At 43.3% G+C, this 24,151-nt stretch overlaps 1 long non-coding RNA gene across 1 annotated transcript; it reads right to left on the bottom strand.

The window, feature by feature from the left end:
• Window positions 1–1,556: 1,556 nt before the first annotated feature.
• Window positions 1,557–16,504, bottom strand: LOC128776094 (uncharacterized). The gene is made up of 3 exons (XR_008421023.1): window positions 16,365–16,504; window positions 3,034–3,268; window positions 1,557–2,650 (listed from the first exon to the last, which is right to left on the bottom strand). It is a non-coding gene; the product is annotated as an uncharacterized LOC128776094 (long non-coding RNA).
• Between the last annotated feature and the right edge of the window lie 7,647 nt (window positions 16,505–24,151).

The following is a 24,151-nucleotide window of genomic DNA, read 5'->3' as shown; positions in this document are numbered from 1 at the left end:
CTTCTGCTAGAGGTGACCGATCTCTGAGGTCAATGCCAGAGCCTGCTTTACAGCTCGAGGACCATAGGATGAGCAAAGCCAGGTCCTACAGCAGCAATGCGTGAGACTCGGGTGGTGGGCAGGCCCTCACTCCCTCTCCTCTCTGAAGGGTCCTTTTGAGAGGAGATGTTTGGCTGCCCCTGGGTGAGACATGGTAAGAAGTTTGCATTCATGGAAAAAGGAAGGGGAAAAAAAAATCACCAGTGCTTTCATACGACCCAGCATATCACAGTTCCTATTTAAGGGGGAGGACTCATTTTTCCCTAAGCTGAAAATATTTGGGCTAGGAAGTTGAGGCAGAGGGTGTGCGGGGAGAAACTGACTTTCTATCCAGAGCCAGACAGAGATGAGCATATTCAATGAAATATTTGGGGTTCTTCTCTGAGGGGGAGTTCTTTAGTTCCAAGCAAAGAAACACCAACATGGGCTAACTTAATCCAAAACTAAATTCAGGGTGCCTGAGCGGCTCAGTCGGGTAAGCGCCTGACTCTCGATTTCAGCTCAGGTCATGACCTCACGTTTGTGAGTTTGAGCCCCATGTTGGGCTCTGCACCGACAGCATGGAGCCTGCTTGGGATTCTCTCTCCTTCCCTTTGTGTCTCCTCCTCCTCCATGCTTTCTCCCTCTCTCTCTCTCTCAAAATAAATAAACTGTTTTAAAAAATTAAAAAATACACACACACACACACACACACACACACACACACACACACACACACATAGGGTAGCTATGGAATCTGGCTTTGTACAGGACAGGAAGCTGGGAAACCTAGGTCGGAGAAACGAATGGGCTCCCCCTTAGCTAGGGTTCCCTTATGTCGCTTCACACAGGATTTCTCCTCCCCGGAGAGACTTAATCGGCCTTGCTTGGGGACAAACCACTGCTTGACCCGCAGGAGGTCAGGCACCTTGCTTCAGGCTTTGTCAGAAGGGCGAACAGAATGCTGAGCAGGCCGTAGAACAGATGTCTTCCACGGTCTCTGCTTTTTACCATCAGCCTCGTCACTATAATTAGTTCCCTGAGGCTGCCCGGTTTTACGTGCATCCGAGTGGAGTCGACACGTTCCTGTTTTAGAGCATCCTTGGTAAAAGTCGCCCGCGTAAAAAGTGGATCACAATCTTGTCGCCCAAGACGAGATGCCTGCCTCGTCTTGCTGGCCCACCTGGAGAACAGGTGCTTGGGCCTTCCCGACGAGGTCCGCCTACCTCGCCTTGCTGTCTCTTTAATAGCTCCATGCTCGGGGTCGTAGAAGCCTAGGCCTCAAGGCCCCTGGTTACCCGGCCTAACCGTTGCTTAAACAGCAAACTAAAAATAAGTGTGCCCGGGACCGTTCATGCTGGCAGTGACAGTTGGACGGCCACCTCACCACAAAGACACTTGTCATTTGGGGGTTTGGAAAAGGGAAACACTTAAGTGCTAGTTTATCGGCCCGAAGAAGCTATGACAAAAAAAAGACAAAAAACAAAAAACACAACACCCATCCCACCCACAGACTTCTGGTCAGAGTATCAGCTTACAGGGGCAAGTTTAGCCTGTCATAAATTAAAGGCATAGAGATGTTGCTTTATTTGCACATTTGCGGAGGGAAGAGGGGACGGTGCAATACCGCAGCAGCTGCCTTTTAGAAGTTTCCAGGGAAACTCTGAAAGAGAACAAAAGCGTTTTCTTTTTAAAGTGTCAGAACATTTGCAAACTGCAGAGGGGCAACGAAGAAAAGCCTGCGATGATGTGCAGTGTTCATATTTCGGTGTGGCTCCAGTCCTGGCTTTTAGATGAGGAGGAACGACTCAGGGGTCCGCGGCGCGGTGCCGTCTCTGACCCCTTCCAAGCCAGTCCTGTCTGTCCGCACTTGGGAACGGTGCCCGAAATAAAGTAAAACTTTAACAAGGGCTTTTAGCACAAGGACCGTGTGAACGCATCCCATTCAGAGTCCTCGTTTATGCCCTTAACTGGAACGTGTGATGTTTTGGAATTTCCTTGCCACTATCATTCTAATGGCTTTATGATAGTTCATCCAATGGCTGTTCCGTAACCTATGAAAGCAGGCCCCGGCCTTGGACGTGATATCTTACGAGGACTGCCCGTGACGGACAACTTTGTGCATAAACGGGAGCACCATCTGTCAAAGAAGAGTCCAGCCTCGCCACCTGTCAGGTGTGGGGCTTCCGCACTGTCCCCTCTCTCTCCGTTAAAAGGCAGTGCTTACTTGAACGAAGTCTAATGATCCGTTTCGTGGGTTATTCTAACCCAATTTTTCTTCACTCTTGTCCCTCTTCTCATGTCTCGGGAAGTGATTTCTCACATTGTGAGCAAGCGCACTGGCAAGTTAAAAAAGAGGACAAACTTTGGCTTAGGTACCTTTTGCTAAGTAATAGAAAACAGGTGATGCAGGACTGTAAGAGCCAGGGTGAGGTTTATTTAAGAAAATCAGATGGGGCGCCTGGCTGGATGGCTCAGTCAGTTTAAGCGTCTGACTCTCGATTTCCGCTCGGGTCACGATCTCACTGCTCGTGAGATCAAGCCCCACGTTGGGCTCTGTGCTGGCAGCTGGGAGCCTGCTTGGGATTCTCTCTCCCTCTCTCTCTGCTCCGTTTCCACTCATGCTCTCTGTCTCTCTAAAAATAAATAAACATTCAAAAAAAGGAAAATCAGGTTTAGACACTGCCTTTAACAATATATTAAGTACTCTTGTATTTTCTCCAGATACATTTTATGTTGCTATTGTTTTGTATACTATCATTAGACACAAAGTAATTGCGTGTGTGACAATAGCAGCTGACAACTCTTGTTTTAAGGCAGGGAAAAAAATTTACAAGCCCACATTCTTATTCCTCTGAAAATAGCTCTCTTAAAAGCTCCTGGGGGCCCAGATATTGATATTATTACTCTTTCCTACTTCATTTAAGTAATCACCTAGGCGTGCAATTTTAGAGTATCTACTAGAACAACAATGATCAAAGCAGTAACAGGAACTAACATTAACTGAGCGCTTACCGTATGCCAGGTGCCGGTCTGAGTCTTTGGGTGGATAGACTGATACACTTAATCTTAGCAGAGGGAGGATGTCTAAAATGCAGATCCAGCGGCACTCTTTGAGGAGGTCGCAGCCACGGGAAGGGCGGAAGGAGACCACCCCGGCACGAGCGAAGGGCCCCAAGTGTGGAGGCGCATGGCTCTTCTGCTGTGGCTGGGGGTTAGTCAGAGAGCGGGAATATGGCATCGAATCCAGCTGGAAGACAGGGACGAGATCCAATCCTTATCTTAAGAAGCCCACACACATTTTCCACTTGGAGGTAGATTGCACACGAAGTGGGGTGTGCTCACAAAGCACAATTGATGCTGTTGAGGCAGTGGATGGTGGTAGCCTGGTGGAGATCATGGAGTGGACAGAAGTAGACTCAGGATGCATTTTTGGAAATGAGATTGACAGTACTTGCTGCTAAATTGCCATAAAGGATGCAGGATAAGGGGGTAACAAAGACCCAGCTCTGGGTTTCTTATCTGAGTACGAGGCTAATGGTGCCATATTCTACAATGTGCAAATCTGAGGGAGTAACTGATTCATGGGTAGGGAAATGGAAGGTTCTATTCTTACCTTGTCATTTGCCAAAATTGATACTCTGACCAAAAATAAAGAACACAAAACTGGAAGGTTGAACTTTTTAGTCATTTTTTGTTTAGCAAGAAGAGACCAGGCAGACCTAGGGCTGGGTTCAGACACACCTAACTAGGATTGCCCTTTTCAGGTTGCGTGACCTCAGTCAAATTCCTTGGCCACTCATCACCATTCGATGCTTCAGTTTTCTCATCTCTAAAAAGGAATTACTGTCCAGTGTCCCACAGAGCCGTTGATAGATTGTGTGTATGGCTCCTAGCTCAGTTTCTGGCACATAGCAATTCCATTTCTTTCTTTCTATTATTATTATTTATTTTTAAAAATTTTAAAGTTTATTTATTTATTTATTTATTTATTTATTTATTTATTTAGGGGAGGAGGGAGAAGGAGAGAATGAGGGGGGAGACAGGCAGAGAGAGAGAGAGAGAGAGAGAGAGAGAGAGAGAATCCCAAGCACGCTCCACGCCATCAGCACAGAGCTGGATGTGGAGCTTGAACTCACAAATCATGAGATCGTGACCTAAGCCAAGATCAAGAGTTGGAGGTTTAACTGACTGTGCCACCCAGGCACCCCGATAATTCCATTTCTTAAATGTTAGTTGCAGTCCTTTGAAATAACCTCACAAGATAATGCTATTATGTGCAATGAATTCTTCCTCGTGGGGTTCCTGTCCATGCCTTAGCCTGGGTGACAGGCTATGACATAGATCAAAAACACCTGGAAGGCAGTGGTGCCCCCAGATGTCTCTCTTACCTGCTGTCTGAAGTTCCACATTTAAGTGTTTCATTCCTTTGGGAAGGCTTGAACTGAAACACCCACCTAATTTTATTATTGTTATTTTTTAATTTGTATTTTAAGTAGGCTCCGTGCCCAACATGGGGCTTGAACTCACAACTCTGAGGTCGAGAGTCACATGCTATACCAACTGAGCCAGTCTGGCACCCCAACCCTTACTGAAATACCAATGGCCTTGCAAAAGAGAATCGTTTAAAGCGTATTTGTCAATAACAGAAAGTCACCATAATATAGTGGTTAAGCACATGGATGCTGGAGCCAGGCTGCCTGGGTTCGAATCTCATTTTTTGTCACTTATGAGCTGTGTGACCTTGGGCAAGTTACCTGACTTCTTTGTGTCTAAGTTCCCTCACAGGTGAAATTAGGACATTAATGATTCCTACCACATGGTCACTAAATGTTTTAATGGAGCTAATGTATGTAAAATGATGCCTAGAAAATAGTAACCACTATATAAGTACGTGTTGAATAAAATACAGAGAGTTCAGGTGTTAGCAACAGATGACTTTGAGGAAGCGAGAGAAAGGCAAGGCTGGGGAGGCAAAGGGGGGGCTGAGGTTGCCGGGTCTCTGGAGGAAACAGGAATATGACACCGTGGACAATCATAGCAGAAGGTGACAGCAGACCTTTCTGCTTCTCAGTTTTGTCTTGTCAAGCCCCCAAAGCAAAAATCCCAGCGTGGCCCCAGTCCCAACTACCAGAGCTCAGTTTTTCCCACCTGAGACGCAGCCTTGAATCCAGGGTGCACTCTGGCAAGATAACATGCTTTTCTGCTGTTTTTGCTTCCATCTGTGGAACTCTCTGCCTGGAGACATGTCAAGGTGTCCTCTACCCGCTTGATGTGGCTTGAGTGCGTGCTTTCCTATGGCTTATCAAGGTTTTGACGGAAATCCGGCCATAAGACTATTCCAAAGCTTCAAGCGATGCTCATCATTTCCGATGTTATTTGAAGTGGACTGGGAATGTGTGAGTTTCCTTTCTTGTCCCCTCTTAAAGGAAAATGCTTGGTGGGTTGTTCTACCTAGGTGACAGTTGGTTTTTATCGTTAATCTCCTACTGAGCTAAACTAGGAACAGAGAACATCAGCCTTTTGAGAAAAATAGGGCGGGAAAAAATCGGTTATTGAATTCCCAAACACCCGGACCCGTAGTAGCATCTAAGGAATACCCGTCTGTTTTTTCCAAGGGCAGTGCGAATGTGAAGGAGCTAGATCACTCAGACCCTGCTGCTGGACTGTAAAATGGTACGGCCACTCTGGAAAGCAGTTTGGCTGTTTCTCAAAAAATAAATATATAGGGGAGGGTGGGTGATGGGTATTGAGGAGGGCACCTGTTGGGATGAGCACTGGGTGTTGAATGGAAACCAAGCTGACAGTAAATTTCGTATAAAAAAAATAAATACGCAACTGCCGTACCACCCAGCGATTGCACTCGTGCCCTCTTATCCCCATGAAATGACAAATTAACTGTCACACGAACACCTGTACTCAAATGTTCATAGCAGTTTTATTGGTAATATCCTCACATTGGAAACAACACAGGTGTCCATTCACGGGTGAATGGTCCAACAAACTGTGGCATCTCCATCCCATGGAGTATTACTTAGCAATACAGAAGGAATGAACTGGAGGCATGCCTCCGAGGTATTACAGGCTCAGTTCCAGACCACTGCAATAAAGTGAGTCAAATGACTATTTTGGTTTCCCAGGGCATATAAAAGTTATGTTTACATTACACTGCAGTCTATTAAGTGTGCAATAGCATTATGGCTTAATAAAAAAAACAAGGTGTTTACCTTACTCACAAGATAATTTATTGCTAAAACTCACATAATGTTGTGATATTATGCCATAGTTTTTGCAAGGGGTACCACTGGAAGAAACTGAATACGAATGGAAGGGAACTCTCTGCATCCGTTCTTAAAGCTGGATGTGAGTCTACAATTATTTCCAACTAAAAGTTTAATTTAAACCAAGGAGAGAGGAGAAAGACTGTTAACTATCCCCAGACTCACCTTGAACTCTAGTAAGACCTAAATAATGCTTCTCAAGTTTCCCATATTCCACGCTCAAAAGAATTTCTAGTTATAGAAAGACCTAACCAGATCAGAAGTCAGGCAAATGAATGTTTTCCTTGCCACACAGTTATGTCCTCAGTTCACCGACGGTTCCTTATGTCAACTCACTCATTCAATGAGCATGTATAGTGCCACTCCTACGTACCCAGGACTGTACTAGGTGCCGTGGGTCCAGTGAGACAAATAATAGACTGTCTGTACCTGAATGGAGCTTACATTATAGCGAGGAGATGAACAATATATAACACACACATAACGAGACCATTTCAGGGAGTGGTAGGTACTAAGGATCCAGTAATGCAGGCAGTGTTAGCAGATAGAGCCTCTTTTGAGAGGAAAGTCAGGAAAAGCCTACCTAGTAAGTGTTTTGATCTGAGACCTAAATGACGGAACAGCGTCCCAGAGCTGGGGAGAAGAGCATTGCTGTATAACCTTTGGAAAGGTCACTCTTGCAGTGTAAAGAATACGTCGAAAGGCAGCAAGAATAGAAGTGAGGAGACCACTTCACAGGCCATTTCTGTGATGGTTCCCTCAACTAAGGTTTAGCGGTGGAGACAATGGTGCCGCTTTCTGGGATGAGAAAGACTGTGGGGGAAGGAAGGAATCGGTTTGGTTGGAAGAAAGAAGTCAAGAGTTCTGTCTGGTCATGCTCATTTTGATATGTCTGATAGACATGTGCATTGGGTCACAAACATTGTTCAGCCTCCGTCTTTTCCTCAGTCCCAGTCTGTGCTCCATCAGCTCTATGCATTTCCCCACGTCCAGACTTTAATGGCATATCACCCTGCAAGGTGGCTTCCCACATGGCGGCAAGGGTTGAGATTACACATACCAGAAGTATGGAGTTAGCAACCTGAGGGTGGACCGTGAACAAAGGGAAATGGGGCTAAAAAGGAACCCGACAAAGTCTTCATGTTTCCTCCTCCTATGGACAACTCAAGGATATAATAGCCTCAAGCAGCTCTTCCAGAGAAGTCCCATATGTTGAGCGAACACAACTTCTGAGTGACCTCCTGGGTCTCTTGGCAGCCTTCTAAGGTGGAAGCCAGAATGATAATGCTGCTCAGCACATCGTATCACACCTCTGCCTCCTTTCCTTTTTTTCTCCTACACTCAATACCAAGGACTTGCACATCCTGATTAAAACTTCAGGATCCTTAATCCTTGCCTTGGGCTCTGTTTTACAGAGGACTCAATTAAGACAACCTCCAAACGGAGATGTTAATTAAGAAGTGAAAAGTCTAGAGCGCAGGAAGGAAGTCAGGATTGGAACTACTAACTTCCAAAACTACTAACTTGGGAAACATCAGAAGTTGTATAGTACTTAGGGCCAGAGGACTAATGCAGTCACATTGAAAGAGGGTGTGGATGGAAATATGGGTCAAAGAACAACCCTGAGACACTGAAACCTAATGTTCGGGCGGGGGGTGGCCGATCCAGCTGAGGAGAATTGAGAAAAAATAGCGAGGTAGAAGAAAATCTGAGGATGTGTAGTCAATCGAGGCGAAGGAAGGAGAGCATGTTGCAAGAAAAATGGGAATAAACAGGTGGGTCAAAACTAGTTGAGAGGTCTAGAAATATGAGAGACACTGGGTTAGGCAACAGAGAAATGAGAGCCTTGAGGAGAGCAGTTTCAGTAAGGAAGTAGGATTGGAGTAGGTTGAGGAGAAAAAGGGAGATGAGGAAGTGGAAGTAGCTTAACAACATAGACAAGTCTTTGAAGAAATTTAAATGGAAATGGGGAAGAAATAAAGTGGGTTACAGCAGGGCATCTGTTTGCTGGGCATAATAGCTGGAAAATGTGCGTGGGAGAAGCATAGCGATCGGTCGTCAAGAGACCTAAGTTCTAGTCCTTTTACTTCCATGAACCAGTGAAGGGGGCTCTAGGTAAATCAGTTCCCTCCCTGGGCATTAATTTCCCTCATTTGCCAAATCAGTTATCTCTCGGATTCCTTCCAGCTCGGAGGAACTATGTCCTGTGGAGACGGTGAAGCTGGCAGAGAAGGGAAGTAGGGTCCTCAAGATGACGGGGAGGGGAAGGATTAAACAAGATGGTGCATGCAAAGCACTTAGCAATGTGCCTGACTAATAGTAAGAACACAACATGCTTCATTTATTACTAGACGTAATAGAATAGTATCAGTAGCAGAAACTTGCAGAACATTGTGGTGCAGTGTTCTACTTACACACAAGAAAGTGCTGTTTGTATAAAAAAAAGGAAGGAGAAGGGAGAATGGACCAGACAGTGTCTGGCGAGGCAGTGAGGACCGCGCTAGAAGCAGCCGGCGGAATCAGTTGTGGTATAGCCTTTATGACAGTGGCTCAGAGCTGGTGGCTTAGGTGACGTGAGGCTCCACCGAAATGGAAAGACATTCTACTTTAAAACACGCTTTGTATTGCATATAAAAAGTAAGGTAGGGGTACAAAGAGCCAAGAATAGCCAAGACAACCTCAAAGAAGAACAAAGCTGGAAGACGTACTCAACTAGATATGAAGAAGTTTTTAAAGGCACAGTACTGAAGACAGTGTGGCGTTGGCACAACAATAGACAAATGGGCAGAAAAGAGTCTAGAAACAGAGCCATGCACAAATAGGCACTTGATTTATAAGAACGGCAGCACCTCAGAGTAGTGGAGAAAGGACAGTCTTATCAATAAATGGTCCTGGGTCAAATGGATATCCAGATGGAGAAATAAGAATAAAATTCAACTCCTACCTCATACCAGGAAAAAAAAAAATCAATCCTCTGTGGTCTGTAGATTGTAGGTGAAAACTTCTAGTGATAGCATAGGAGAATAACTCTCAAATACACATAAACAGGACACAAAAATACTAACCATAAAGAAGCGCATCTATGTATTGCATTTTATTAAAGTTAAAAATGTTAGTTCATCCAAAGATACCATTAAGAAGGTAAAAAAAAAAAAGCCAAGTTACAGAGTGAGAAAGATATTCTGATAACTGATAAAAGGCTCACATTCACTGTATACAAAGAATTCTTGCAGAAGAAAAGAAAGCTACCTCATTTGAAAATAAACAGGCAAAAGACATCAATAGGTACCTCACAAAAATAGAATGGCCAATAAACACATGAAATGGTGCTCAATTAGTCACATGAGGGAAAAACAAATGAAAATCATATCACTAAACACCCACCTGAATGAAAATGAATATAATTAAAATGACAAATAATACCAAGTGTTGGTGAGGATGTGGAACAGCCAGAAAAAGTACCCTGCCAGTGGGAATCTACAATGATACAGCCATTTAGGGAAAAGTTTGACGTATCTACTAAATGTAAATGTGACAAAATCCATCAAATCTATTCCTGGATATTTATCCAGCAGAAATGAGGGTTTATATTCATCAAAGACCTGCACAAAAACATTCTTTGTAACATTATTCATAATACTCTCAAGATAGAAACAACCCAGATATTCATCAAGAATGGAACAAATAAGACACTGTGGTATAGTCATTGAATGGAATACTCTACACAATGAAGATAAATTAACCATCACTATACTCAACATTGAGGAATCTCACACATACAGTGTGGAATGAAAGAAGCTATTTACAGAAGCCTACATTTTGTCTGACTTCATTTATATCAAGTTCAAAACCTGGAAAAATTCATCTCCAATGTTGCCAGTTAGAATAGTGATCCCCTTAAAGAAGAAGGAGGTAGTAGTGGGAAGGGTGTGAGGTGAACTCCGGGTGCTACTAAGTTCCATTTCTTGACCTAGAAGGTGGATGCCAGGATGTGTTTTCTTTGCAATAATCCATCAATAACTCACTTAAAGTTCGTGCACCTTCCTGTATGCATGCTCTACTTAAAACAGATGGTTTATCTATAGAAATGAAATTCGAGGGGTAACACTCATTTTAACAAATGACAAAATGTTTCTCCCCTCCTTGTTGCCAACATTGCTCCCCCAGCCACATTCCCCACTGCATGAGCTTGTTGTTCTCACCAAATGAGTCAGTCACAATGGAAAAAATTTAATGGACTTTTACAGATTCTTTTTTCAGTGTAATGTCTTCCTTGTAAGGTCTTTAAAAAACACGACCTTCAAATAAAACCACCAGACCTCACCCTCCCTCACTTTATGGGTATGAATGCTGAAATGCTGGGTCCAAGAACAATACTCATCCTGGGATCAGAAGGTGAATGTAGATCCGAAATGTATGCATTCATTCACCTGATAATATTCCCCCCTTCGCTGGTTCATGGAAGTAAAAGGACTGGAACTTAGGTCTCTCGACGACTGATCACTATGCTTCTCCCACGCACATTTTCCAGCTGTCATTCATTCACCTGATAATATTCATTCACCTGCTGTAACTCAGATATTATTCTAGGCACTGCAGATACAACAGTGAACAACAGAAAACATCCTATTGTGGTAGAGATAGAAAATGCACATGAAAACAAGCAAATCCCATGCAGAGAAACAAGGCAGGGGGGCATGGGATAGCAGGAACCAGGGGTAAGGTTTTGCCACGTGTGGAGGGTGGTTAGGGAAGTTGTCGCCCAAAGGTGAGAGATCTGAAGGAGAAGAGGAGCGACCATGTGGGTGTCTGGGAGAAAGGTGCCCGGTGCAGAGGGAGCCTCAGATGAGGGCAACGGCCAGGGGGCCAGTGGGACAGGAGGGGAGTGAGCAAAGACCAGATCAAAGATGGGAGTCTAAGATCACGAGGCTTCCTAGGCCAGTCTAAGGGCTTTGGGCTTCCCCTCTGAGTGAGATAGGAGCCCGTGGAGTGTTTTCAGTAGAAATAATGACCTGATTTGACTTAAATTTTAAGAGTCACTCAGGGTGTTGGGAAAGAATAGACAGAAAAGCAGTAAGGGCAAAACAAGTGATTCTGTGACACAGGTGAGAAGCGATGGTTCCTTGGACCAGCTGTGCAGACAGTGAGAACTGGATATATTTTATGGTAGAGATAAACAGGGTTTACCATTTGGGTTATGAGACAGAGAGAGGCCAAGGGTTTTGTCCTGAGCAGCTGGAAGAACAGATTTCTCGTCCACCAACATGTGGGTGGAATGGGTGTGAGTAGAAGGTTCTGAAATACTGTTTGCGCATGTTAGTTTGAGACATCTATTAGCCATCCAAGGGGAGATTGCAAGGACGCAGTGGGAGATAATGAGGCTGGAACTCGAAGAAGAAGTTGGGACTGAACATGTAACTTTGGGTGTTGGTGTATAAAGCCACAAGGCTGAATGAGATCACCTAGGGAGAGGATATAGGCAGAAAAGAGAAGTTGTCCAAGGAATGGCCCTCTGAGATCAGCCCTGCCCTAAATTCTGCTTCCGCTGCAGGAAGGCGATATATCCTCATGCTGGAAGAATTGGCCTCATTTCGCCTTGTGCCAGATGGCTGATTCACACTACAGGTGTGAGGATAAATGCAGCAATATAGTGTCCTGGAAATTAGAACCCAAAGGAGACCAACCAGTTAAAATTAAAATTTCTAGTTAAAATTTCTCGTCTCCCTGACCCCAGTTCAGTTGGGGTTTGAACTAGCAGCCTAGAGGCAAGCTTCTCCATCCTAGTACAGGTTTGCCAACCGCCCATGGCCTTCTCCTCTGAGGTTCTCTACGCCTGTCTCCAGGTCCCGCCCAGGGTATTCTTCTCACCCAGAAGAATGCTTAGTCCCTGGCCAAGCAGGACATCCTTTCACACTGAGCTGGAGACTGAGGGCTGGAGAAAGGGGCCCTCCAAGGCAACAGGGGCTTGGATGGGAGCCATCCTACACATTTTACCCATTAGTTGCAAATCCTTTCATAATGTTTTCCATTCCCCTTATAATGAGTCATCAAATGAGCAGGGCCTCTGCTAGAAAGTTCATAAGAACCTTACAGGATTTGATGGTTTGAGCAAAGAGAAGAAGTGGCTGATGGTAGCCTTGCAAGGCTGCAGTCAGAAGCTCTTTTCAGGGTTGCTCTTTATTTCTAAAACTAGATTACAAGGGAGATAAATGAAGAAGAGTGTTGAGGAAGCAGCTCTCCGAGTGCTTCCTCAGCTTCCCCGCTTCCTCAGCTTTGGTGTCACCACTCAGGCTCCCTAGGACTTATCGGAGGGAGTTCCAGCCAAGAAAAGCACCCACGGAGAGGAGAAAAGGTGGAAAAACAATAGCAGCAGAGATGGTGTTTATTGACAGAAACTTTCCGGTGCCCCACCTCACTTTCCAGAGACGCCATTTTTTTCCCATCTTAGCTGTCATTCTTTAAAATGATTCTAACATAGACTTGGTTGACCTGCCCACTCCTGCCCTCTCTTAGCTTGATTCTCTTTTTCCTTTTGTCTTCCTCTTTGTGGTAAAGGAGCAGTGGACAGACATAGCTGTTCCACAGCTTTTGAAGTCCCAGTTGGCGGGTGCCTGTCCCAAGGCCTCCCACTCTCCTTTTCTCTCACATTCACCAGAGACTCTACTCTTTCGCTTTTCTACCCAAGAGGGAAGGTGGGCCAAGCAGCCCACTACTTGAAAGCAGAGGCAGTGTTTATGTAGCTGGTGCCCAGCTGTTTCAGGATGGGGTTCCCTCCGAGTCAGCTCTGGGAACTCAGCACACAGTAATAAAAACTGAGGAGTTTGTGATCCCTGGAGAGTTGGAAAGACAAAACCCATTTTCTCTTATATTCAGTCAGGGTCCTGGAATACAAAAGTGAATTACAGTTTACTCTCTGCTTCTCGTAACTGGGAAGAAAGGAAATATTTTTGATGTGTCCAAACTCCACATGCAAACATTTCTGGAAGTCAGTGGAAAGGGTGCCTTTGTTGGCCCTTCTCCACGAAATGGTTCCTACTATGTATCAGGGGGAATTCTTAGCAGAATCCACAGAGGCAAGCATTAAAAACAATCTTTTGTGCTAAACAAAAATTTGCTAAAGGCATTGATATTACTAGGTACCCTTTCTACTCCAAAGAGCTACCTCACGGTTCAGGCATCCAAAATTTTCATTCCTCATTTATTCATTCAGCATCTTTTTATTGAATGACTACTAGCCCAGGTTTGGTGCTGTATGCCTCAGAAAAAATGGAGAACCAGGCAGATGAGCCTTACAGTAAAAATGATGGGAGAGGCAAAGAAAATAAACACATCCAAATTATTACACATTTTAGTAAGTGTTATGAGGTATCTGTGGGCTCCTAGCCCAGAGGGTGAGGTTTGATGAATTACAGGCTAAACATAGAAATAAATGTGACTTGCATTAATGACTTGCTTTTACATGTAACTTAGGAAATATTCTTTGGAGAGTCACAACAGGATTTTAAAATGGAATCGCTTGCCCCAGAACTATAACATCAGCATTATCCATGATCTCACGAAGGCAGATCACATCTCCTAAAATGCCTTTCATGTGATGTGGCTTTGCCTCTGTGAGGGAGAGAAATCAAAGAAACAGCCCAATTGCCCCAACGACAGGCTCTACTGGTTGTCTACCCAACAGCTGTCTATCCAACTTGCCCGCCTTTTTTTCCGTGATCTTGTGTAACGTCTGCAGAGGTCTTTGTGACATTGTTCCCGAGACAATGGTCTAAAATTCACTATTGGGAACTTGTTTGGGAAAAAAGTGGATAATGTCATCTCCTTAAGAGAGGTGGTATTATGGAGGTCCAAAGGAAGCAATGTAGTTTGACACTTTCTCTTCTTATATTGCTTTCCTGGACTTAGCGAATGAAAGCTATACCATAGCCCTCTGCTGGTCCTTATTTTAGCTCTCTGTTTTAGTTCCAGGGAGGGTTCTATAGTTGAGCCAACTTGATACAAATCTCATCAGCACAGGACTTGTTGACCCACTCCAATTCTTTCTCTTTCTTCTATATCACCACTGACAAATGTGGACTCATATGGGTGGTGCTTCCCCAAGAACACACATCAAGCTGAGCATAAGGGGGATGCCTCAGTGACTGGGTCATGTTTGTAAGGTTAGTTCCTGAATTGGTTTTCAGTCTTCCCACTTCTCCTCTCATCTCATCTTGATGGTGTCCTTACCACCTTTGCTGCCTACTAGTCCCATCCTGGAAAACTCCCTATCAATTAATTTGGTCCTCAGCCCACCTGCTCCACATCTCATACTTGGACTAACACTCTCCCTTGTGAACTAGTGTTATAGCCTTTTGTTCTGAGCTTCCAGCATCCTTTGTTAGGGAGAAATCACTCCTCTCCTCTCCTCTCCTCTCCTCTCCTCTCCTCTCCTCTCCTCTCTGTCTCTGTCTCTGTCTCTGTCTCTGTCTCTCTTCCTTTAGGTGCTATGTCACATGGTCTAGTCTATATCCAGCACAAGAGTGGGAGTGAGGACAATCATGCAATTTAAAATCGAATCTAACTCTAAAACTTAACCAATAAATAATCCTATTGGTGAAAACTGGGTAGAAATAGTGAGGATATGTTTGGGCTGTTAAGCTCTGTGGTTGAAAGAAATGAGGAAAAAACCAACTGAGCAGTGTAGGTAATACAATAGCCAGTGGCCAGTCCCCTTGGAAAGGCCAATGGGCCTGGTTCTCCACTGTGAAGTAACTTGGTCTTGATATAATCATCTCTTTGTGTTTCCTGAGCAGCTATAATCATATCTAGAACTGCTGCTGAATCCAATACTTCTGGGGATGAGCCCAGGTTTGAATAACAGCTATCATATAAAGAATGAAGTTATTATGCAGCTAGGTGGCCTCCTAGATTAGACTGTCATCAAAAGAACTTTTTTTCTGGACACAGGCAGTGTTACCCTTTAGGAAAACCCGATATGAAATATTACGTAAACTGGAAAGTGACTATCTGCTTTTTAAAAGGAGTACCATATAATTCTTTTAAGCCTGGAACAAAAATATTGCCTGCTGGAACACATTATTTTTCACACACACACACACACACACACACACACACACACACACGGAGAATAACTCCAAAATAAACAAACAAAACCAAATGAGTGACTCCACTTATGGGAAGGTAGAGTAGATAAAGTTTTCCATATTCTTCCTTGGAGGAACAACTGAAAAATACAACTAAAAACCCTGGACATTATATATTAAAGAAATGTAAGGAGACGCTAAAACGGGAGAGAAGAAGGTATATTGTCTAGGAACATTGGGACCCATGGGCAAACAAAACATTGATGAGTTTTCATCTCATATATCCCAGCCTTGGAGCTGAAGAAACTGGCAACCTGGAAACGCCAACAGGTGCAACCACACACACACACACACACACACACACACACACACACCAAAAGTCTACTCCCTCTGGCCAAAGTTGTAGGAAATGCGTAGCCTAGCAAGATAGAACACTTTTAGGTAATAACTTCTCTACTCTAGACAAACACCACCAAAAAAACTATGACCCCACTCCCACTCAGCAAAGACCTGGTGGAAAGCTTAGACTCCACCTTCACCAGGCTGGAGCAAGCCCCCTAACATTACACCCCTACTTCCCCGATTCCCTCTCAGGGTGGTGTTAAAAAAAGCTAAGTAGGGAGCTAGGACTTTCATCCTGCCAGGTGGTAATTAGAAGCCCCATTCCAGTATTAGTGAAGACCAAGGAAACCTAGACTTCCATCCCCACTCAGCAATAATGAGGTGCCACCACCAGGCCCCCAAACAGGAGTGGTGGTAGAGGAAGCTTAGTGAAGAATCAGTACCACTGTGGCAGAGTGTGGCCACTCTTCCAATGGTACCAGTGAAGGCTACGTGGGAAACAGTAATGAGACACTCATCTTCCTCCAGGGAGATACCAGTGGAGGGGCACCCACCTCTGGCCAGCAATAACGAGGAGTCCCCCTTGGGTATCAACAGAGGTCAAGTGGGAAACATGGCAGTAATTAGGCAGTGGACTTACCCCCTTCTCCTGCCAGAGAGATGTCAGCAGAAGCCAGCCAAAACAGAAGGCTTCGATAAGACTCAGAGTCTTATTGAATCATTAAGATTCAAATGCCTAGGTTCCAATTCCAATCATTCATCATACCAGGAACCAGGAAGATCTCTGAAAGAAAAAAGAAAATCAATAAATACCTTCACCTGGATGGCAGAAATGTAAGAATTATCTGACAAATATTATATGGCAGTCCTCAGAAAAATGCTTCAAGGAGCAATTAGGAACATATCTGAAACAAATGAGACTATTGAGTAGCTCAGCAAAGTCTCAGCAAATAAATGCAACATATAAAGAATCGAATGGAAATTTTAGAACTGAAACATATGATGAGTGAAATAAAGGCTCAGTGGATGGGCTCAACAGGAGAATGGGGAGGACAAAAGAATCAATGAACCGGAGGATGAAACAATAGAAATTACCCAACCTGAGCAACAGAGAGACATATGCTGGGAAAAGTAAAACCAGAAATGAACAGAGCCTCAGGGTCAGTGAGACTGTAACAAAAGATTTAACATTCATGTCATCAGAGGCCCAGAAGAATAGAAAGAGGGCAGGGCTAAAAAGAAGTACCAGAGGTTGGAAACTTCCCAAATTTGGCAGAAACTACAAATCCACATGTTTAAGAAGCTGAGAAAACTCTCAAGCAAAGATTACTCAACTAAAGCCACCCTAAGATACACCACAGTCAAACTTCTGAAAACCAAAGATAAAGAATCTTGCAAGCAGTGAGACAGAAGCAGTGCCTTACCTGTAAGGGGAAAACAATTCAAATGACAGTAGATTTCTCAGAGGAAACTGCGGAGGCCAAAGTGAAGCAACACATTTTCCAAGTGCTCAAAGAAAAGAATCGTTAACACAAAATCTTATTATATTCAGTGAAGATACCATTCGGTAACAAAGAGGAAATCAGTATATCCTCAGATAAAGGAAAGCAAGAGAACCTGTCAACCAGCCTTACCTTAAAAGAATTGCTAAAGGAATTTCTGTAAACAGAATAGAAGTGGCAAAAGAAGGAATCTTGGAACACCAGAGAAGAAGATGAATGGACATGGGAGGCACACATATGAGTAAACACAATAGACTTGCCTTCTCCATTAGAGATTTCTAAATTATGTTCGATAGTTGCAGCAAAAATTTTAACATTGTTTGATATGGTTCTCAACCTATCTAGAGGAAATATTTAAGACAATTATAAATGGAGAATGGTAAAGAAAAATAAAGAGTAATAAAGTGGCCATACGTCACACAAACTAGTAAATGTTGATGTCAGTAGACGGAGATAAACTATGCATATACAATGTGATACCTAGAGCAACCCACAAAAATACTACTATCCAAAGAAATGCACTCAAAAAGACTACAGATAAATACAAATGGAGTTCTAAAAAATGTTCAAGTGACCCCCAGGAAGGTAAGAAAGCAAAAACAGGGAGGTGAAAAACAGAGTAAAGGAACAGACAAGGCACATAACGGCAGACTTAAGCCCTGAGATATAAATAATTATAGTAAGTGTAAGTGGTCTACATATGCCAATTAAAAGGCAAAAAGTGGCAAAGTGGATTTAAAAACATGACCCAACTATAAGCAGGCTATAAAAATCTCCAAATATAACAATGTAGGCAAGTTGAGAACAAAAGAATAAATGGGTAGACCATGAAAACATTAATCACATGAAAGAGTGACCACATTAGTATGAATTCAAGTAGACTTCACTGCAAAGAATATTACTAGAGCCAGAGAAGGACATTCTATTGATAAGAGAGTCAATCTACAAGAAGACATAGCAATCCTAAATGTGTGTGCACCAACCAACAGAGCAGCAAAATATGTGAAGCAAAACCGATGCGATTGGGAGGACAAAAAACCAAATCCATTGTTATTCCGGGATACTTCAACATCCCTTGCTCAATAATCAACAGAATACCTGGAGAGCAAATTGGCAAAGATGTAGGATTCAACAGAAGTTTCTTTTTTTTTTTAATTTTTTTTTTTAACATTTATTTATTTTTGAGACCGAGAGAGACAGAGCATGAACAGGGGAGGGTCAGAGAGAGGGAGGCACAGAATCTGAAACAGGCTCCAGGCTCTGAGCTGTCAGCACAGAGCCCGACGCGGGGCTCGAACTCACGGACCGTGAGATCATGACCTGAGCCGAAGTCGGACTCAACGGAAGTTTCAACCAATAGGATCTGACTGCCATTTAGAGAGCACTCCACCCAACGATAGCAGAAAATATATTCTTTTCAAGCGTCTAAGGAGCATATAGCAAGATAAAACACATCCTAGTCTATTAAACCGAAACAAAATAAACTCTCAAAAGTCCTTGTTAAAAGGATGAAAATATAAACTACGGAGTGGGAGGAAATATTTGTAAATTATCTATTTGTGATATAATTTGGATCCAAAATATATAAAGAATTCTCAAACTTACTATAAACTGGCCAAAAAAGCCAATTTAAAAATGGGCAATATATTTGAACAGACAACTTGGCAAATAAAATATCAAATGCCAAATAAGCACATGAAAAAGTTCTCAATACTATTAGTCACTAGAGAAACGCAAATTAAATTATATAGAAATATCACTTACACACATATTCGAAAGGCGAAAGTGAAAGCTGTCTGGCCGTACCAAGTGTTGGCGAGGATGCAGAAAACCTAGAACTCTCACACCGGACTGGTGGGAATGCAAAGTGGTACAAACATTTTGGAAGACAGGTTCAACTGTTTGCTAAAAAAGTTAAACACACGCCTAACATGTGATTCAGCCATTCTGTTCCTGGGTATTTACCCAAGATAAATGAAAGTGCCTAAGCATACAAAGACCTGTTTATGAATGCCCATAGCAGCTTTATTTTTAATAACCCCAAAGTGGAAACAATCCAAATGTCCATCAACAGGTAAATGGGCGAACTGTTATCAAGTGATCACACAGCAACAAAAAGGAATAAAATATTGATGCACATTTCAAATGGATTGATATCAAAATGATTTTGCTGCATAAAATAAGCCAGCCAAGCAAGAATTTATAATGTATGGTTCTATTTATATAAAATCCTAGAAAATGCAAAAGCAGACCAGTGCTTGTCTGGGGATTGGGGTGAGGGACAGATGGGGAGAGATGGGAAGGAGGGATTACAAAGGAACATAAGCAAATTGGCAGGTGATGAATATGTTCTTTACCTTGATGGGAGGGATGGTTTCATGGGTCTGTACATATGTCAAAGTTTATCGTACTATATGCTTTAAATGTGCACAGTTCATTACAGGACAATTATAAAAAATACACCTGTTAAAACAAAGTCTATGCTAATAAAAGTTTGACCGTTGGTCACAATTATTACAGAACTCTTTACCTCAAGTAGTATTTGTTGAGCATATATCTAATGCAATCAGTTATAATCAAACCACAAAATAACAGTAATGTAAAAAATCTCTTCCAAAGTCATCAAAGTTAATTGTAACATTTGACTGGTTTGAAGGAGTTCAGACAATTATCAAAAGATAATTCAAAAATACTCTTTTCTAAGAAAGCATAGAGAGTTTTAATTTGGGGATATAATGGTTATTGCAAATTTGTTATAATGAAAGAGGATAAATAGAAACAATTTTTTAATGAGGGAATGAAGGCTCCAAAATTATAACTCTCTATTTAAAATAGACTTTGGCTTACAAACCCTTTAACTGCACTCAACCTTTGAGATAAATACTTATCCCGTAAAGTAAAAGGATATGTAGAACAAGGTGGTCAAACTGACCCAGAGCAGCAGCCAATGTCAGTCAACAGTATTGAAAATGTTTGTGCAGTTTTTTTCAAAGCTGTTGTCCTTTCCTTAGTTAAAACTTTATTTTTTTAAAAATTCATTCACTAGATCCCAAAGTCCTACCCTAGGAGTAGGTGGATTTATTCATGCAGGTACTGAGTTGCTTGTGAAATCTGCCCTGCGTGCTCACACCATAATAAGGTTTTTCCGAGGTCATATTATTACCTCTAATAACAGCATCAATACAATTTATAATGCTGATTTTTCCTCATGCTGAAGCACTGCATGTGTAGCCCTGAAACTGTGCACTGGCTGATTTTACCTGGTTCCGCCTGGGTTTTTTAATCAGCTAAGAGAGAAGGGTTTTCTCTAAATCCATAGCTATTACAAGATAAACCACGCCTAGCTCTGTGGGTAGTGTCATTGACTTACTATGCAGCAGTGATAAGCAGATGAACATTCCTCCAGACCCAGTCTAAAGCACAGGCAACTAAATCTTAAACTAAGATAGTATCTATGGAAAGAAAGAGGGTGGATCCTTATTGTAGTGTGGAAACAAAAGCAGAAGTTGACTCACTCGAGTGTGCTCATCCTCTAGACATGCTAGGACCTCAGAGCCTGGTAGAGGAAAAGAGAAGAAATCTGGGAACTGCCAGGCTCAAGACGAGGGCACCAAGATTGTAAAATAGGACTGGCCCTTAATGGGGTCCTGGAGCAGCCATCGACATAATATCAGGTGAAAAAGATGTGGCATAGGGCAGCATCTATATCTACGTGGAAGCCTTGGGGCAGAAACAGCTGCCCCAGAAACTAGGGTCTGTGGGCCTGATCTGGCTTGTCATCTGTTTTTGTAAATAAAGTTTTATTAGGACATGTCTGTTCACGCTACAGTGGTAGAATTGATACACTGTAGGGTGTACAAAGCCAAAACGTTTTATATCTGACCCTTTAACAGAAAATGTTTGGTAACTCCTGTCCTACCGGAGGATGAGGGTTGGAGTCAGCATTGTGGTCCCAGCTGCCATGTTTGGTTTGAAGACACATCCTAGGTGTGGGCTGAGGGAAAAGAGGGAAAAGAGGGAAAAGATAAGGTATAGGCTGGATGTCAAAACCATAACTGAATGCTCTAGAGTTCAGTACCTCAGGTACAGGCAGAAACCAAGGCAAAATTTCATTCCTATTGACAGGACAAACACGGTGGGAATTAAGTCAAGAATGAGGTTCGGTAGAATTGTGGGATTCAAGCTTACCTCAGTTATGGAAAATACCAAGTCTAGGACAGTGAGTCCAATTTTAGTGACCGGCTGGTGGTTGTGAACCAATGGTCAGTTTTAAGTGCTCAACGCTCACCAGAGCTGGAAGGCAGAGGCTGCCGCAGAAAGAAGGAACTATCAAGTCCAAATAATTTGGATCTTTCTTCTAGAAAATAGGCGTATGGTGTCATCCTCTCTATTTCCTCTTAAGTATGGTAGCTTGTCACCTCATCAACCCAAGGTGATGAGATTGAAATGTCTCCTGGGTCGGGTAACCAGGTTTAGCAAATAAAAATACAGGACGCTGAGTTTAACTTGAATTTCAGATAAACAATGAAAACGATTTAATATTAGTATGTCTGGCACATAGCATTTGACACATTTATGATAAAAATTCTTTATTTGGAATTTAAATTTAACCGGAATCCTGCATTTTGTCTGGTAACCTCATTCCTAGGACACTGGCCACCTTTGTTATAAATCGTGACTAAACAAACAATGTTTTGACTTCTGGGACAGCAAGAAATTTCTAGTCCTTTGGTTTCTCTTCTAGTCTTTTTTTTTTTCCCCCTTCTCCCTCTCTCCACATACAGACTTCTTCTTTCTCACCTCTTTCCAGTTCCTCTCTATGACTTCCTTTCAAGGGCTGTCTGGCAGAAAGGACCAATGACATGTACCCACACTTCCAAGAATTATAATATGGCTTCAACTGCCATTGATTAAACCAAAAACAAGGCTGAAAACTGAGAAAGAAGAAGTCAATCTTCTTAATGTGACTCACAGGAAGGAAACCTGGTGAGCAGACAGTTGGATGATAGGCTTCTGACTCACAGAAAATTTCTTTGCTAAAGATTTGTAGACATCTATCACCGTTAGTTTGCCATTGACAAACCACTAACATTTCCCTAGGAGCACACAGAGCCTTGGTTTGAAAAAAACAAAACAAAACAAAACAGAAACACCTGGGTTTAGATTAACTGCTGGGCACTCGACGGTTCCAAACATTGGATTAAAGTGGGCATTCGGGGTATTTACAGAAAGCCTCAGGTAAAAAACAGAAGGCTCCAGGAGGGCCACGCTCAGGCTCGTGGTTTTAAAGCATTATGCCAGCGTTGTGCTCGGTGAAGATGTTCTTAGGAGAGATTCAGGAGAAGTCACGTCTGTGTGACTTGTCCCATGCTGCAGTCAGTGGAGAAGCCTCACCTCCAGTGAAGAGGATGTGGGCTGAGATTATTATTAGTCTCAGTGCTGGCTTTAAGAGCTTGGGTATTTTGTAAGATATGTCAAAAAGATTAAACTGGTGTGATTTTGCCATCCCCCCCATCAATCATCTCTCTAGCAACACTTTCACACGGTAGTGGTGTTGGAGGTGCCCGTTTGGGCCTCCCTTCAAGAAAGCACTGGCCGTTCAGCTGTAAGGTGTGCAGTCAGCTTACAGCCTCCAGATATTAGCATCTTAGCCTCTGCTTCGTCTTTTGAGCTGGGGCAGCCCCCAGCTAATGGCTGAGCCACAGCCAGTGATAGGCCTGGCCGTTTCTTTTCAATGTGAGATTCCTCTACTGAGTGATCTGTGTTCTGGAATCCCCCACTGCACTGGCCAAAGCTTAGAGCGGTCTGAGGCTGTCCCTGTCCAATCTTGCTTTCTCCATCTTCTATCTTCACAAGTGTCACTCCCCGATAAATCTCTTACATTCTTAATTCTGTCCTAAGTGTCTGCTTCTCGGGGCGCACTTGACACAGCCATCAGGGCCCCAAGGAAGTGGGCAGGCCAGGTGCCAATCTAGCAAAGGAAAAGATATTTTGAGGGCAACATTCTTACCAGAAAGGAAGGCATGGGGAAAGGCCTACTCTTTCCTGCCCAGGACGGTACAGAAATGAGAAGAGTGGTGGGGGCAGGGTAAGATCTTCACATACTTGGGTGCCTCACCTCCTCCTTGGGGCCAAGCCTTGTTGGGGAGGGAACCATGGATGCGTTCAGAAAGGTATGGGGAGACTAATACCATTGGGGCAAGTGAACTATGTCCCCCATATAACCTGGAGGAGGCTGGAAGCGTCTACCGGAAGCCCCACATTTTTCATGGCTTGAGTAGGACACGGCAGCGTTAGAAGATGGAGGGAACTTGGTAGTCAGCGATGTGATATATCCTTGCGTTACCACGTGCCCTGCTGAAGGTCAGGGATGGTTGGCAATGCAGAAGCCTGAGGTTTGGAAATGGAGGCCAGTGAGATCAAGCAGTTTGATTTCTGGGAGGAAGGGCAGCATCAATGTCCCGTGACTACAGATGCCATACCATGCCAATAAACAAACTAGACCAGGGGCAAATGAGGATACTAGCTGGGTCCAGAAACCCAGCAGGTGAGGCCACCAAGACCAGAGTTCGCCATGCTTATTCCCATACCCATAGACACATAGTAAGGATGCCTCCATCAACCAGAGGCTCAGGTGCTATGTCGGAAGACCAGGGGATAGTGGAAGAGGCCAAGATATGCTGACTGAGTGTGTAAGTCCAGGCTTTTCCTCCAAGTTCTATGTGGTTGGGAGGGGGCAAAGGTTTGATCAGTGGTAAAAAAACAAAGGAGCTGCATGTTTTTCCATGTCTGAGTGTGTCAGAATCAATTGGTGACCCCATTGCCCTTGAATAAAAACATTTTACGTTTTGAATGTTAGCCCAAGCAATGGAGTTAAGGAGAGGTCAGGCTTAGATCTCCTAAGTCATAGCTGAACAGCAACTTC

Source organism: Panthera pardus, unplaced genomic scaffold, assembly GCF_024362965.1.
Source record: "Panthera pardus isolate Hobbes unplaced genomic scaffold, ASM2436296v1 HiC_scaffold_12, whole genome shotgun sequence".
Taxonomy (NCBI): domain Eukaryota; kingdom Metazoa; phylum Chordata; class Mammalia; order Carnivora; family Felidae; genus Panthera; species Panthera pardus.
This window is presented reverse-complemented; position numbering and strand designations above follow the sequence as displayed.